The 12796-nt window shown below is 45.1% G+C and overlaps 1 pseudogene; it reads right to left on the bottom strand.

Moving 5' to 3' along the window:
* Nucleotides 1-3758: 3758 nt before the first annotated feature.
* The window catches only part of LOC147668925 (uncharacterized), a 47441-nt pseudogene continuing 38403 nt past the window's right edge, over nucleotides 3759-12796 (bottom strand).

The raw sequence follows: 12796 nt of genomic DNA on the forward strand, positions 1-12796 counted from the left end.
CTGAAGTGAGAGAGGAGTTGATGATTTTTGTCCAGAAAGGGGTAATAATGTGGTTGAATTCAATTTTGTTTAATTTTTTACTAGTGTGGATGGGAGGGGGTCCATAGTGTGGGAAGTAGGCTTTAAGCTTGCAACTATATTGCAGACTTCGATTTCCACCATGAGTTCGAAGTTTGACCAATTAGCGTCATTAGATTGAGCCTAGAGCAAAACACCCTCTTGGAATCGCTCTGGACTTTTCACACGCTTGTGTGTGTGAAAAGGCCTAGGGCTTGCGGTTACGAGCAGTGGCGCGCAGTGTGTCATCTGTTTTGTGTCGGGTTTCACACAAGGGCCGCACCACTCATGGGACGCTGCAGCTTCTAAAAGTTCTGAGTTTGCTCCTGAAACTGATGCTAATGGGGTGACTTTCTTACCCTGGTTTCACCCTTTCTTCCGCCCTGTTCCTTAAATCTGCTATTCTGTGTTCCTTAAAATCTTCTATTATCTCTTCCCATTTCTTGTCCTTTATTCGAACTAAGCCCCCCTCTCTCTCTCTCTCTATCGAGTTCACATGTTTACTAATTAGATGCATTTTGTTTGAATTCCCTGCAAATCTTGTCAAATGATTCGATTCAGTCACTCTGTGCCGCAGAAGGAGTCCCACACCAGAGTTATTAGTCTGTAGGAACAGGCAGTCAGTTCAGTAAATGAAATAAACCCAACAAACGGAGACGTGGTCACCACATCCACCCGACAGTGCTCGCACAAGTGAAATGCACTCAGTGCACATGTGTATGACATACCTAGCACTGAACCTCCCTCATGGCTTTGGTACAATATTTATGTACATATTTGGTATCAGTAGATCGTAAACCTACCCTAAAGGCAGCGGAGCACAATACAAAGGTAAAGCAAAGTCCATCAGTGATCGGAGGGGTGTCTGGGTTCAGGGAACAGAAGTCTATTGTTGCTGCGTTGTGATATAGTGTCATTTTTTAAGGTGACTTGTGTTCTGCACTATGCTAAACTCAAGCAGAATTATGGGTGTTGTCCCCAGATCCTGGGTGCATGCATAGATGGAGCGCGCTTTGGGGTATCACGATAATTACCACATTATTATATGCTACACAATTACATGGCACTCAATGCAACGTACACTCCAAATACCACTCAGTGCCACTTAATTACACACCACATAATTACACTCTACTGAATGCAACATACACTCAACACAATACCACTCAGTGCCACATAATTATATGCTACATAATTACACTGCACTCAATGCAACAAAAACTCCACATAATACCACTTAGTGCCACATAATCACACGTCACAATTACACTCTACTCAATGCAACATAAACACACTCCACATATTACCACTCAGTGCCACATAATTACACGCCACATAATAACACTCTACTCAATGCAACATAAATACACTCCACATAAATGCACTCTATACCAGATACCACCAATCAAAAAAAATGCACTCCACACCATGACACAATTTCACTAAGCATAATTTCACTCAACCACAGTTCCAGGCCACACAAATGAACTCCACACATTTCCAATATGCACCGCATAATGACACACCAAATAACATTTCAACTCCACAATCCACAATGTACCTTCAATCCACACCATATAGTGTCACCACCTGAGCACCAAACATCATTCACCACCACCATTTTGTATCAGCGCACCACCCAAGTAAGCATCACGTCAGTCTTCCCTTGGAATCTGGCATCTGTTTCTCCCCTAGTGTCCGTTCACCGCTTGTGTTCTAATATTACTGTTTTCCAACCTCCACTCCCCCGTTATTTATTTCCCGCTCCCCCATAACAAAAAAAATTATAACGAACAGGCAGGAAGAAGTTGCCAGCAGTGCAAGTACAAAAAAATAGAAGGCATTTTTTATGTTAAAATCTTTTTTTAATCAGGTTGTTCAGTTGTATTATAATGTTGTCTTTGTTTGTATAAAGGTAACTACAATGCTTAACACTTTATTATAACTTTTCAACATAAGGCACATCAGCCACAATGCTCTACAACAAAGCCAAAGATCTGGCTAAACACATAAGGTCCCAAATGCTAGACCTATTGGCTATGCCAATGCTTGTTTTTCAGTTGGAAGCGTGCCTGGTTGCCCGTGGTATGGTTACGCTCTGCTTGGTCAAGGGTGGCTAAAGTGGGGCAAGTTGTGAGGGAGGGAGGGAGGGTTGGTTTGAGGTTTGGATGAAGGATTGCTCAGTTTTTGAGACTTTATCTGTGAAGAAGCTGGTGATTTCTTCGCATCGGTCTATGGTGTCTTATTTCTTGTGGGGGGGAGCCGTTTGTTTGACCTTTGACAATGTTGAAGAGTTCTCTAGGTCTGTTTTTCATCTGGTCTAGTTGGCTGCGTAAGAAAGTGGCCTTTTCACTAAAAATGTGTTGTGCCAACCGGGTTGATCTGAGTTGCGCTAGGTTAAGACTCGAAGGGTTAACTCTCCAAGTCCTTTCTGATTTTTTTTTGTTTTAATATATTTTATTAGTTTTCAAGCTTTTATTTTCAGTGCACACTTAGGCATTGAGCAAAAGGATATGATATACATAATCTACACAAAACCATAAGGACTATACAGCACAATGGTAATACATGGTGAGTTTGCTTGTTTTCTTTTTTGAACACACTTCACATTACTTTGGCAGAGTTGATGGAATATGTGAAAAGAAATGGTGACTTTATGTTTCTGCTCACGTGATGTTGCATGGTGTTTTGTGCATTGTGGTCTGGGGTATGGGGATAAGATGCGGTGTGAGGCGGCATGTTCGCTCGGTCGTGCACCTTCTCTTGATCTCTTCTATTAATTAGCTTGTGGTGTATACCCCATCGTGAAGTCGCAACGTGACTGTTCCGGATTAAACAATCATCTGTAACTAATGCTATAGTCACAGCTTTATAACCAACGTGTCAAAGGGAACCTGTTTTGACACCCGAACTTAATCGAAAGGGAAAGAGTAAGGAGAAAAAAGGGGTGGTTTAACGAGGGAGGATGAGGATGAAGGGCTAGTGTGGTGGGAAGAATGTCAATGTGTATCTGCAGAGGTAAGCTTCCAGTTCCGGGGCAGGGGTGCGGGGCGATCGAGGTTATGCAAGGGGCAGGTCCCTCCCCAAGGGGGGGGGGGGGAAGAGCGGCACGGCAGATGGGCATCGGGGCAGCGGTGTCGGGCGGTGGGGGTTTTAAGCAGTTGTCATGTCACTACCCTGCAACTGCGCCTCGTCATACAGGTGTGGGTTGCGTCTTTCGCCAAACTGAGCCGGTGGGGTGTCGGTGGGTCCAAGTCCTTTCTGATTGTCTGAGTTGTCTTCTTTCGTTATTAAGATCCACGTTGAACCAAGATTTGTATTTGGTAGATCTCAAATGTTTGAATTTGAGTGGTGCTACTTAATCTAATACCTCTGTCATTGTGGCATTAAAGTGTGTTGTGAGGTCATCAGCTGTCATATTGGAGGGCTGGGGTAGTAGATGAGCCTGAATCCTGGATTTCAGTTCAGTTATGGGGACTCCTTTGATGTTCCTGGGCCAGTGCTTAGGGTTGTCCGGTCGTATAGGATGGTTTCTGACATGTGAGTAAATATTAAACATTATGAGGTGGTGATCAGACCAGTCAGTGGGAGAAATCGATCTCCAAGAGACCAGCTCGTTTTTGGTGATTGTATCCAGAGTTGCTCCTTTGATGTGTGTTGGTTTATTGCAGAGTTGTTTGAGGTTGGTAATTTCAAGCAGGTTAGAGGTTCTGGGTTGTAGTGTCTTCTGGGTTGTTGCAGTGGATATTGAAGTCCCCCAGGAATAGGTCTTCCGTGACTGTTGGGGAGAAATGAGTTATTAGGTCGGTTAGTTCTTCAGCGAAGAGGGTACGTTCACCAGGAGGATGGTAGATGGTGTGAAATTTGATGGGCGTGGTGCCTTTGACTGTAAGGTCAACACCTAGGTACTCAAGAGCCAGGTATTCTGTGGGTTTTAATCTGGTAAGCTGTATTCCTCCTTTATGAATGCTAGCTAGGCTGCCTCCAGTTTTGATTGGTCGGTCATGTCTGATGATGATGTAGCCTGCAGGGCTGAGAAGGTCTAGGATGAAGGAAGAATGGTCATTGAGCCAGGATTCGGCGAGGAATGCGATGTCTATTTCTTTTGTGAGTATAATGTAGTGTAGTTCCTATATTCCCAATAGGCTCTGCGCATTGGAATAATATACCCTGCAGCTTAGACGTAGGACTTATGTCGACTAGGTCTCTGCCGAATATATTAGACTTAATTGTGAGTGCCAGCTAGCTCAGAGGTCACTAGAAACTTTCTCGAGTAACACAAGAAGGGATTAGTTGCTGAAAACCATATAACATGACAACTTTGTTTCCCCAGAATGAAACGTATCTCTAGAGTCGTGGAAACAATAGATGGCTATTTCACTCAGTCAGATGTGCATGCTTCGTTTCACCAGAGTTGCTTTTTAGAAATAGAGAGACGGGCGTTTTCAATAACTGGATTTATTGAACAGTCTTATTTCTCAAGCATAACCAATGCACTGCTACAATTGAAATGCTAGTCAAGAAGTACAAAGCGTATAATATGAATAGTATTATAAAATAGTACTATAAAACCACAATATGGTTTCTAAGCCATAAAATACATACAATGATAAGAGTGGCTAAAAGTACTCAACTGGTGCTTCTAAAGTACGCCTACCCCGGTGAACCTAACCTAAGCCTAGTACAAGGGAAGAAGTAAGTGAGGAGTTGTTTAAGTTTTAGTATTTCTCTGCCAAGAATCTGTTCAAGAATTCTCTAGGGGTCTAATCAGCTCCGTACCTTGGTTTTAGAATGATAGAGGGCTGGTATCTCTCTCTCTCGGGACTCGATCTCCCAGCAATCCACAAGGGCAGCTTGGAAACACCGGAGCTGGATATCTCGGCAGGAGAAACAACAGAGTCTCTCAGTGCGTCAGTTGGAGGGTCGGCTTCCTTCGGCACTTGCAGCAGAAGGGCTTCGGGCAAGTAGTTAGTCGATCTGCTCCTGAACCACAGCGTGTTTGACTGGGCAAATGTTGGCATATTTATACCCCTGAAGGTCCAGAGTTTGACGTAAGATTGGACATAATATCGTCACTAGTGCCTCAGTTCCTTGAAAACTCCCAGATTTCTTGGATAAATTAGTTTTCAAGCAGGGGGAAGGTCCTGACTGCTGAAGGCTGTTTTACCACGAAATCAATGTGGATTCTCGGAGTTTAGTGGAAGTACCCATGCTGTATTAGGGCTGCACAGGCTATAACTAAATGAGGCAATTATTCTTTATGCCTATAGAAGGACTCAGTGAATTATACCTATATATGGGCATGAATTGGGAAAAATTACACTAGGGTCCTAGATTCCCACTTAACACCCACTCCACGAATATTAAGTTCAATAATACATAAGCACTGAACATATTTCAAAGCAAAGTGTTCACAATCCCATCCCAAAATACAAGAATACATTTTTTATTAGGTTCGTTCATATGAAATGATTATACTGTATGCGGAAATTCATAGGCATCACTTGAAATCAAGCAAAATTTATGAGCACATATTTTCCCATTTATAAAAAACGAAGGCACAGACATTAATTGATACTTGAGATCAGTCCCATAGCATAAGTTTTATAACTGCGCTTGTTCTTATCCCTATCATGGTTGAGGCCAATTATTGTCAATTTAAGGAAGTTCAAACATGAAATCTTATTCTTTAAGAATAGTTCTACTTCAAGCAGATTACTCCGTGCCAAAAGTTCTATTTATAAAAGAGTTCAAAATACTCGCTTTGTTTTTAAACAATGAATGCCAAATTGCAGAGTTCAGGGAACGCCGTGTGAAATAATCAAAAGTTATTCTCAGGTGTGTCAGAAAAGTCGGGAGAAAACATCAGATCATCTAGGCTCGAAAATAAGTCATCTACCGTGGTAGGTGAAAGTTGAACCACTTCATTTAGTAGGTCAAATGTGCAGAAGTGGGGAGTGTTGCCATCAGCGTTTGATGCATCATTTAAAAACAAAATATGTTCTGGTATAACGCAGGCTCTGAATAGTGCTTCTAAACCTTGCACCTGCCAATCTTTTGTGCCCCAGACAGTTTTTGTCTTGATGTTGTCTTTCCAGTAGTTAAACCCTAAAGTAGACAGTTGAGCATAAGTTTGCAGAATTAATTTGTTTAGTATTGGTCAACGTTGCCCTATTTATATTTTTAAAATAAAAGATTTCTGGATTTGTAACATTAAACCCTGTAAAGTATGGAAATTTTTCAAAGAATTTTCTCGAGCTGCTTTTTGGCGGCGTTGGATAATGATACCATTGATTGTAATAAAACCTATTTCTAGGGCTTGCTGATTTATGCAAATCATGATTACCATAGTGGTTGAAACAATACATTTGTTCATAATCTGATGACCCTTCTAAGTAGTCATATTCTGTAAATTTAGCTGACATTTCTTAATCTTTCATTATGTTGTTAATAGTCTCAAATTTCCAATCATCAGAAAATTTACTGGGTGCGACAAAGTCACTCAAAGCAACCTTAAATTGGTGTGGAAGTTTCAGAAGCTCCACCGGACCATAGATGTCATAATCAGTTATGTCCCATGCTATACCACCAGGTATAGGAACAACTGTGATGTTCACTGCTGACAGTCCTCTTCTTTCGCAATGAGATGATTTGGAAGGTTTCAGGACCAAGTTGATTTTCTTACTTGCTGTGTCCATAGTACTATATTTTCCATCAATCATACTATCCAGGTTCAACACTAGCACGAGCCAGAGCAGGAGGAAAAGTACACCCAATCCGATCCAAAATTCCACCCATTGTGAAACCAAGTATGTTTTTTCCAATAGATGAAGTTGTTCTGTTACTTTTACTTTGAGAGTTTTGTTAGCTGGCTCATCTGCAGGTTCACTGGGATTCTCAGAAAAGTTATCAAAGTTGATAAAGTAGCCAGAAGCAGTTCTGTTAGTTGTTGGTATTGCATCAGGATTACTGGAAATCACTGGAGCTTTGTTTAATTCAGTATCCTCCCTAATGGGATAGCCTTATTTCCATAACAAACTCACAAACTCCCGTAACATCAGGCCCCTCATTGATTACTGGTAATTAGATATGGATTCTCCAACAACTTCATCCCTTATGATGAATGTCCCCCCTGACAGTCAGGAAATCAACAAGGGGGAGGAAGAGGTAGTGCCGCGTGGCACTGAGGTGGACACGTCCTCCTCATGCACAGATAACTATAATCAAAGAGGTCCACCTCAAAAGGGGGGCTGTTTGTATGTATCCTGGTGTTTCTGGAATACACACATTTGTTTAAAATACCCCTCACACACCAAAAGGGCCCTTGGTGTCATGCTTCATCATCGGGGTCTTCCCGCCCGGCTGCCGGACGGGGCAGTGCTGCGACAAGCGACTACGCTGGAGCACCTTTTTAATGTGGGTGCTATGTGAGTGAAATGGAGTGAGTGTCAGTGAGGTCAGGAGTGATAGGGAGGTGATATTAAAAAAATACCTGGCCTAGTGATACAAAAATTATTTAATAAACACTGGCTGGTATTATTAAAAAAAAAGTGAAGTCGGAAAGGATAAGCGGGGTTATGTGCTTACTTTCCTATGTGGGTCGACATGTTTCGGGGCTCCATGCCCCTTCGTCAGGACCGGGGTTAATGATCCCCCTGTCACTCACTAGAAAGTCGCCACAATGGGTGTATTTACAAAAAAGTGAAGGTTAAGGGAACTATGTGTATGGATATACAGTTAATATTCTAACACACAACCCTTACTAACAAGATACTTTATGTAGTATGCTTATTATGATGAGGAACAGTGCCTCATGGGCCAACAGTAGATGGAGGGGTATTGGGGGGGTCCAGTCAACTCCCAGCCTCTATGTGCTTCCTCCTCCGTCCGTGGCCTCCGTGGTCACGGACGGAGGAGGAAGCATACTACACTCACTGACACTCACTCCATTTCACTCACATAGCACCCACATTAAAAAGGTGCTCCAGCGTAGTCGCTTGTCGCAGCACTGCCCCGTCCGGCAGCCGGGCGGGAAGACCCCGATGATGAAGCATGACACCAAGGGCCCTTTTGGTGTGTGAGGGGTATTTTAAACAAATGTGTGTATTCCAGAAACACCAGGATACATACAAACAGCCCCCCTTTTGAGGTGGACCTCTTTGATTATAGTTATCTGTCCCCCCTGACAGTCACCAATACACATTAGCATTTTTCCAGTGCATCCAATACATCATCTCCCTCCGCTATTTTTTTTTAAGTGGGCGGGAATATATTTTAAATAAAATAATAGCAATCCATTGCAGAGATTTATGCGTTCTGAAGGCTGGTTTTCTACCACAAAATCAATGTGGATTCTCGGAGTTTAGTGGAAGTACCCATGCCGTATTAGGGCTGCACAGACTATAACTAAATAAGGCAATGATTCTTTATGCCTATATAAGGACTCAGTGAATTATACCTATATATGGGCATGAATCGGGAAAAATTACACCAGGGTCCTAGATTCCCACATAACAATAACATCAGCAATATCTGTGGTGTTGTGTACTGCTGATCTACAATTGAGGAGAATGCACGATGGAGGACGGGGCACCTCAGAGTAGGTGTGTACTGTATTTATAGGAGTCTACTGAGCAGGGGGTCTGGGCGAGAGGACCGGTCTAGGGGTTCTTTTAGTGCTCACAAAAACTTGAATTGCCAACGAGGCAGAGTTCTGGCTAATTTCTAGGTAAGAGTGGTTGATATAATCTGCTTCTCGTTCTGAGATGGGGCGGAGAGCTCGGCTAGGTCGATGTGCCTGGTTTCTCACAGGGTTGGTGGGGCCAAGGAAGAAGCTGTAAGGAGGGAAGTTGTGTAGTAGCCCGGATTGTGTGAGCAAGGTGGCTTCTTCCGGTTGGGAAGGTCTAGCTGTAGGTGTGGGATATGTGCCGCTAGGGGGAGTCTATTTTCCGCTCCATTCAGGTCAGTAGCTGGGTAAGTATGTTGAAAGGGCATATTGCCTTTGTCTGGAGTAGTGTATGACTAGGGTCTGAGTAAGGAGAGGGTACAAGGTTGTGGGATTGAGTGGCATCGTTGGGATTAGGAGTAAGGGTAGATTGGACATGTGGAGTTGGGTCATTGTTGTTTCTGGTCCAGAGGTTAGGAGGAGGTGTTGTGGGTCTTTGGTCCAAGGGAGGGGAGTGAGCAATGCTATGGAGGAAGTCGGTGTCCAGGGCATTGGCAAAGTGATCAGAGGTGGTGGCGGGTTGGGCATGTGGCGGAGGGTCGGGGGTGTGTGTTTGAGGGAGCTCATTGTCCGAGGAATTATCGCTGCCGTTGGGTATGGAGATGTTTTGGGCAGGGGGAGGAGGGACAGTGGTGGAGTTGAGGATCGTTTGCGAGGGAAGAGTCGGGTCTCCAGAAGTCGGGTGGTGCCTGTAGTGGGTTCTCTAATGGAGGACTGTTGTTTCAATCTGATCTGCCTCGCTCAGGATCAACCTTGTGGTGTTTAATAACTGTGCGTTTGCTGGCCCTGGTGGTGTCAGTTTAAGCCATTGCAGAGGTTGTTTGGCGGTAGGGTGTGATGATAGGGGTATTGAGATTATAATTTGTGATGGTGGACGTCCAGGAGTTGTAGCATGGGTCGTCTGTGGAGGGTGATTGGGATGGTTCCAGGTTTCTTGCGGGGAAAGGGTGGGGGGGATTGGGTTTGATGGTACTGATGAGTTAGAGAGGAGAGAAGTGTTGGGAAGTGCCAATCAAAAATGGTGAGGTGCGGGTCAGTGTCCTGTATTAGAATGTTTCCTGTGCGGAAGATGGAAATTGAGTTCCCCTTTGAAGGTAGGGGTGACGACTGATGTGGAGATTTTTTTCGCCATAGGGAATATTTACTAATTTGGTAACTTTAAGGGGAAAAACACCTTCCTTCACTTTCGTCGGGCGATTTGTGTAAAAGATGTTAGTTTTCATTTAGTCACGGTGTTCGTAGTTGTCTACTACAAGTGTTTCTGGGTCCTGTTTTAAGTTACTGTGCTTTAGGTTCTTTTGTGCATTACTTGTCAGATTTTCTGGGTACTTTATGGACCATCAATCAATCAGAACATTTGAAAAGCGCACTACTCACCCGTGAGGGTCTCAAGGTGCTGGGGGAGGGGGAGGGGGGGAGGAGGGGAGGGGTGCTGCTACTGCTCGAATAGCCAGGTCTTGAGTAGCCTCCTGAATATGAGTAGCTTCTGGGTCTGCCGTAGGAGGATGGGGAGGGTGATCCAGGTCTTTGCGGCGAGGTAGGAGAATGATCTGCCACCTGTGGTTGCTCTTCGTATGCGGGGGATGGTGGCAAGGTCGGCAGAGCGGAGCTGGCGGTTCGAGGTGTAAAAGGGGAGTCCTCCGTTTAGGTATGTGGGTCCGATGTTCTGGAGTGCCTTGTGTGATTAGGCGAGGAGCTTGAAGGTGATCCTCTTGTTGACGGGAAGCCAGTACAAGTATCTCGGGTGGGGTGTGATGTGGCTGTCGAGGATCAGGCGCGAAGTGGCGTTTCTGTTTGCGTTGTAGTTGTTTCAGGAGTTTGGCCGAGGCTCCTGCATAGAGGGAGTTTCCGTAGTCCAACCTGCTACTGACGAGGGCATGGGGACAGTTCAAGTTTCGGTGGGGATCGACCTGCAGATCTTGCGGAGGGTGTTGAAGCAGGAGGACGAGACAGCATGGACTTCTTGGTCATGGAGAGTTTTAATTCTAGGATGAACCCCAGGTTGCGTGCATGGTCGTTGGGAGTTGGTGCTGCTCCCAGTGTGGTCGGCCACCAGGAGTCGTCTCAGGCTGAGGGGGTGGAGCCGAGGATGAGCTTCAGAAGGCTGCTCCTCCTCCACTCTGCGATGGCTTTCATTCATTCGTGGAGGTTGGTTTTGGTGGTGAGGGGGTCTTTGGTGAGCGAGTGGATCAGCTGGGTGTTGGCGTAGGAGATAATGTTCAGGTCGTGCAGTCGGGCGACCTGAGCTAGTGGTGCCATGTAGATGTTGAACAATGTCAGGCTGACAGATGATCTCGGTGGCTTCGGATCGGAAAGGGGGGAGCGTATGCTCTGGGTTCTGTTAGAGAGGAAGGAGGTGACCCATTCCAGAGCCTTGTCGCGGATCCCTGCGTTGTGGAGGCGGGTGCATAGGGTGCGATGGCAGACTGTGTCGAAGGCGGCTGAAATGTCCAGGATGAATAGGGCCCGCCGTCTCGCCATTGTCCAGCAGGGCCCTGATGTCATCAATGGAGGCAATGAGGGCAGTTTCGGTACTGGCGTTGCTGCGTAACCCGGACTGGGACGGGTCTAGGATGCTGTTCTCCTCGAGGTAGCGGGTCAGTTGACTGTTGACAGTCTTCTCAATGACCTTTGCCGGTAGCTGGAGCAGGGAGATGGAAATCAAGTTCTTTAGGTCCTTCTGGTCAGCCTTGGGTTTTTTGAGTAAGGTGTTTATCTCGGCGTGCTTCCAGCTCTCTGGGAAGGTTGCAGTCTCGCAGGAGATGTTGATGGCCATACGGAGATTGGGTGCGATGGTGTCGTTGGTTTTGTTGAAGATGTGGTGTGGGCATTGGTCTGACCGAGAGCCGGAGTGGATGGTGTTCATGATTTGGATGGTGTCGTCATAGTTTATGTTGGTCCAGGTGAGCAGGGGATCGATGTGGGTGGTGGCCATGGGGCAAGAGGTCTTGGTGGCTGTCGGGCGGTCAGGTTGTTGAAGCGGTCGTGGACGTTTATGATCTTGCGATGAGTTGGGTCTGTAGCGTACGAGTTTAGAATTCTGGGAGGGGTTTGGCAGGTGCATAGTTAAAGACAGAGTTCGGATTCTATATGAATCGATGGGAGGAGAGGTTAGTTGTGCTTTGGCGTCTTGTAGCGGTGAGTGGTTGGACTGAATAATGAGGGAAGTGCCAAATGATAGATCTCTCCAAGATGGTTGCTATCTTGTTAGTACAAAGGTTATCCCCTTTCTCCATTTCCATGCAGAGAGATGAAAAGGTCGCTCCAAGTAGGATTATGTAGAGGCGGTTGGTAGCGGGTGTGGCCTGTAAGTAGCCGAGACTATTGTGGAGGTGCGGCAGAGCATCCCAGAGTTGGAAAAAAACAGTATCGGGGAATCCTGATTGGTGTGGGGTGCTCCCGTGCTGACTTAGTCATCACAGGTCGGGCTTAATAGAAAAGCCGTTCCAAGATGGCTGCTTGTTTGACCAGTGATGGTTTGGCTCAAGTGTGTGTCCTATCGCTCTTTCCATGAGATTGCCTCTCTGGGTAAAGTCCTCTGTCTCTTTCCATAGGTTGCAGTTGTTGATCCTTTGTTTCTTTTTAGGATTGTGAAGAGCGCGGTAGTCTTGTGTCTTATTCATGGCTTGATGTGGAGAAGGAAAAGCAACTCTATTTAGTTAGTTAAGCCTGCCATTTTGAGGGGAAAAGTTGCTGCTATTTACAACGTGTGAGCAAAATGGAGGCTTTGCCATGTTTAATGGGCCATCGATGCAGTTAATTAATCCGGTGCTGCAATGAGCAGGGAAAAAAACTCAAAAAAAGAAGCAAAATAGGGGAAAGTCTAGATTAATGATTAAAACCATAAAGAATCCGATTTTATATCTACCCTTAAACTTGTTAGTTTAAAATAACATCACGCATAACATTCGTATAATTGAACGCCGTGCGGTCTGGTTCTCTACGAACTGTTAAGTACGCAAGCGCGATGTGTCCCAATATGCCGATTGCTGATTGCTGATTGCTGATTGCTGA

This window comes from Lissotriton vulgaris, unplaced genomic scaffold, assembly GCF_964263255.1.
Source record: "Lissotriton vulgaris unplaced genomic scaffold, aLisVul1.2 SCAFFOLD_313, whole genome shotgun sequence".
NCBI lineage: Eukaryota > Metazoa > Chordata > Amphibia > Caudata > Salamandridae > Lissotriton > Lissotriton vulgaris.